The sequence below is a fragment of the Coenobita brevimanus genome, chromosome 92, assembly GCF_032717465.1.
Source record: "Coenobita brevimanus isolate Jiangsu-jjx chromosome 92, ASM3271746v2, whole genome shotgun sequence".
In the NCBI taxonomy this organism is placed as follows: domain Eukaryota; kingdom Metazoa; phylum Arthropoda; class Malacostraca; order Decapoda; family Coenobitidae; genus Coenobita; species Coenobita brevimanus.
In genome coordinates, this window is record NC_137045.1 from 3,283,982 (window position 1) to 3,289,056 (window position 5,075).

The following is a 5,075-nucleotide window of genomic DNA, read 5'->3' on the forward strand; positions in this document are numbered from 1 at the left end:
AAACAGAAATTAAACTCCAGCCCCAGGACGAAAGTATAATTTGTCTATTTCCTGACGATTCTATTCAGGTCTGGAGAGATATTTCGGGCCATGGAGGTTAAGTATAGCCGTCATCCCCCTCACTTAATCAATCGTCTGGATGTGCAGAGCTTAAATAATCGTCGTTCAGTAGGGGTTAAAAATTACTTCATTAACTTTACAAGGCCTGCATGCATTTTTTTCTGTGACTCATGTGTAGGCATTAATTAGGCGGAAGTTATTTTAATGTTTCGCTTCCAGCCCTAATTAAAGGATATTGCTCTCAGGTTGAGGTAATTGAGGACGTAATGTTGGCTATTTATCGTAATTACGTTGGCTTATCTCGTGTTTTTGGTCTAATTGAAATGGAGGACAATGCGTGACTAATGAAGCACTCTAGTCTTGTCAAGGTCTCGTTGCTGGAATAATTATGTTCTGCAGTGCATCAAAGGGTGTTTAACTTTATATGAGCCGCAACTACTCTCACAAAGGAGAAAATTGTGAGTTCAGTAAGTACTTAGGCAAACCACGACCAACTTTGCCATCACTGCCATCGCTAATGCCATTAATGTTTTTACACCAGTGAACCGAGAACGAGGAAGAGAGAGGTGCGAGAGTATGTTAGGGAGGGTGGTGTGTGGTGGGAAGAGAGTTCGCAACAGAACAGGGACAGATATGCCTAGAAACTCTTGTCGAGGCGAGTCCTCACAGGATGCAGTGTCAGATAATAGATATATACCGGCAGACAGAAAGACAGAAGTCGATGATAGCTAGACAGACTGACAGACAGATAACTAGATGGGAATTCAGATATAGGAAGACGTAGACATAGATTTTAGATAGACATACAGATATGGTGTAGTAAATCTTGAACACTAACATCATCTTTCAAAATTTCTGACTAACAATACCACTGTCCCATCAGTCATTTAACAGCCGATATCACTGTCAGTACACCAGCACCTTCACTCACAGCACCGGTATTGTGGCTGTGGAGTGCAATACTAGAATGTACTTCAATCTGTTAAGCTTAGATGGCCACCCAGTAGAGACCAGCAGAGCATTATTTCCTTGGGACCTGGGATTAGGACAACTTTGGAGGATTATGAAGCCATAGCACAGAACTTCAAAAAAAAAAAAATGTCGAGACCATTAAAGGAGAGAAAAGTGTTGTTGACCTCTACTTCCTCCCAGCCTGATCTTTTCCCGGAAAGACAGAGAATACCTCATGAGTATTTTTTCCTATATTTATACCTAGGAATGTAGTACGCACGCACGCACATACATACATACATATATATATACAGAGAGAGAGAGAGAGAGAGAGAGAGAGAGAGAGAGAAACAGGGGTGTCTCCATTAAAGTCTGAGTGATGTTGTACGCTTGCAAGGTCAGCCATGCCCAAGGAGGAGGGAACAAGTGTGTGCAGCGACCCTGAAGTCATTTTTATCCAAACATGCTTGTGTGTGTGTGTGTGTGTGTGTGTGTGTGTGTGTGTGTGTGTGTGCACTGGTGTGAGAAATGTATATGTCTGTTTTTAGCGTGGTTTATGGCTGCCTAACCCCTTGAAACCTATAACATGTTTATTTTAGTAATGAAGGCCACGACTGTCAAAAGTATCCAGTTCGAGATGTCTCTCCAGACCAGAATAAGATCGTCTGGGGATAGCCAGAATATAGAAAAAATATAACATCCTTTATTTAAACGGGTTAAAATCACACTATCACCGGAGGTAGGATTGTAGTAAAGGTGAGAGCTCAGAATTTGAAGGATCGAATGCTTTACGTAGCTTTAAACAACTTTTTGATGCGAGTGAAAGGGAAGACGAACATGGTTTTTCCCAGGCAAAAAGACGAGGCATAGTTACACCTAAGCAGAGACTGGGAAGTGAAATCAAAGCGACGGGATTATTGATTTACGAAGACTGATAATTTGAAAGTTTCCGATAATTGTTTGGATTTGTTGTGAGGAGCTAAAAAGAAATGTAGAACGTTTACTGAAGGGTGGGAATGGGGTATGTACTGTATATACAAACCTTCGCTGAAATAGGCCTCGGACCAAAAACTTGACCAGAATTGTTTTAGTTCTGTACACAAATGGTAGGGGAACGAAACACATTAATTAGAATACAGGAATAGTATTAGTTTGGCTAGCTTACCGTAAAATTCGCATTGTGTGGATCATGAGTGAATGTCGGAACAGAGCATACAAGGGTAAGGACTGCGATGGTCAACCCTTTCAGTCCGATGAAGTATTTGTGTATTATATTCTTACTACCGCCAGACGATTCTATTCAGCTTCGGACTGACTTCTAGCAATGAAGAGTTTAATGGAGGCTACATTTAATTTCTCCTGTTAAAGAAATTCTCTCCCAATGCTTAAAATTATTTTCTCTCCGTAACATTAATATTGTATAAAATGTCAAATGACGAAATTCGTTGATGCATATTTTAGGCCATATTTATATTGGCCTAGGACACCGATGTTTTTCCTCAACGATTTGTATTGCATGTTACGCTATGTTACTGCATATTATTTATCCATTTTCAAGGTCTGTATAGCTGTTACTCCTGGCGAGTAAAACCGTCTGGCTGAAGATTTTTTAAAGGCAATACCCTAGTCAGATATTTTATAACCTGAAAGTACCTGTTAAATAATTACATAATTCTGTGGCATCGTGAATAAGAGCCAGTTGGAGGTGGCTCGAGCCGTCTTACACACTCTCCACCACCACCGTATATCTGTCTGTCTGTCTATCTGTCTTTCCATCTTTCTATCTATCTATTATCTATATCTATCTATCTATCTATCTATCGGCTGGGAAGAGATGGCAGAGAACCTCTCAGGCTAGGTAACAACACAGTGAGAGATGTTCCTCAAAAAGTTGGAAGGTATGAATGTTGTGTTTATCTGGATGTTGATAATGGGGTATGTAACGTGGCCAGTGCAGCCAGTGAACAGGGAAGAGATGGAAGCTTGATGGATTCTGTTAACTTTATTTCAATACAGGAGATGAAAAGATGAGAGAAAATGATGCTAACAAGAAGAGAAAATATCCTGGGATAAGAGAAAATTCTATTAATAAGGAGAAAATATGCCTTAGAGGAGATACCACAGAACCTGGAAAAAAAAAAAAAACTGTGGGATGTTCTGGTCAGAAAGGAAGGATGGATGGTGTGCTTATGTGGATGTTGACGGGAGGGGGATGTGATGGGCAGGGAGGGACGCGACGTGGCCAGTGTTATCAGGGGTGAGGCAGCTGATAGGAAATTGATGGACATGGGGGGAAACTGATGGAGGCTGGTCTTTGCTTTTTACAAGGGAAATACAACATAGCACTGCAAATGATACTACGAGATCAGATGCTAATAATTTCTTAACTGTGATGACTCTCTCTCTCTCTCTCTCTCTCTCTCTCTCTTCTCTCTCTCTCTCTTCTCTCTCTCTCTCTCTCTCTCTCTCTCTCTCTCTCTCTCTCTCTCTCTCTCTCACTCAGTTCTTCCTACCATCGGATGCTTCTAGTCGGCGTAAGAGAAATTTTTTGGAGAGAAGTTAGTTGCAGTCTTCATTAACCCAGCGATTACAAGAGACCTTTTCTAAGTTGAGTATAGCCGTCTGGGAGTACTAGGAATAAACTAAGTAATACGTCACCTGATCCAAGAGGTTAAGGGGTGTGCAGCTAACAATGAAAGAATCCAAAAATGTTATTATGCTTGCCACCACACTGGAAGGAAGGAGGGGGATCGAGGAAGTGTTAGTTGCGGAAGTGAAATTCAGGAAGAGGTGTAGTGAAAGAAAGTCATAATCAGAAAATATGCTGTAGTAAAGAGAGGAAATGCCTCTACCACCACCACCACCACCACCAACACCACCATCACCATCGCCACCACCGCCACCACCAACATCATCATCACCACTACCGCCACCAATCCATCACCACCATTATCGCTGCTACTACACCTTCCACCACAATACCAAACACGTCCTACAGTATCAGCACCACTATCACCACCCTCCACCACAACTGCCACTACAATCTACCCTGTCACCATCACCACCACAGCCTTCATTATTAGCACCACACCTCCTCCTGTTCTCTCGTCTCTTCTACATCACCTTCATCAACCATTCTCCTGGGCTCGTTTTCATAAAGGATATTAGCCTTGTCCATGAGATTAAAATGTCTCCTTATTAGTTAACTATTATCAGGAATAGGTTTGTTCCCTCATTTTTTTTTCTGTTATATTCACACCCTTTTAACAGTGAAGTGCTTAATTAGCTGTATGAGTGACATGAAGCAGGATGAAGCAACCATGTTTGAAAGTCACACAAATAACGTCATTCTTACTTTTTTGGGGGGCAATTTTCAGACATTTATTTACCCTCCGAGAGACTTTAAACTTGAGGAGTCAGATCCAGCCTTCAATATCAACTTCAGTGCGAGATATCTCTCCTAAACTGAATCATATCTGGAAATAGGAATGAAATAATATATAATCGGATTGAATGTGGTAGTAAAATGGTTAGAGTACATGTCTTCTGTTTGAAAGGACGTGGGTTATCTGAGTCAAGAAACTGTTTGTTGATTCTACAGTACGTTACAGCTGACTTTACTGGTCGCCTACAAGACTCACCGATATGTCATAAAAACACCTCCTCTGATCCCATCACATCAGTCCTGAATGAAACAGCTCTTGCATGTATCCAGTATGGACGGTGGTGTTAGCGCCGGCGTAGTGACGAGTGAGGGTGTGCGGCACGTGAAAAGGTTGGTCCTCAGGGAACGAGTCATCAGGTCTACTGTATGCTAAGAGTCACACTTAAATCGCTAAACATATTATAAACACGGTCCATGTTTTCTCCTCGTCAACATAACACGATCATCATCTTAATTAAATTCTGCCCGCCAACATCGCGTCTCCTTCACCCCTCGAGGCGATTATCCTTCTCGCTACACATCAATTAATACTCCTAATTACTTCAGGCCTTCCAACCCTGCCTCCATAATCCCATTACCCCTAACCCTCCTCCTCTCCCTTCAGCCTCTTTGTCCCTTC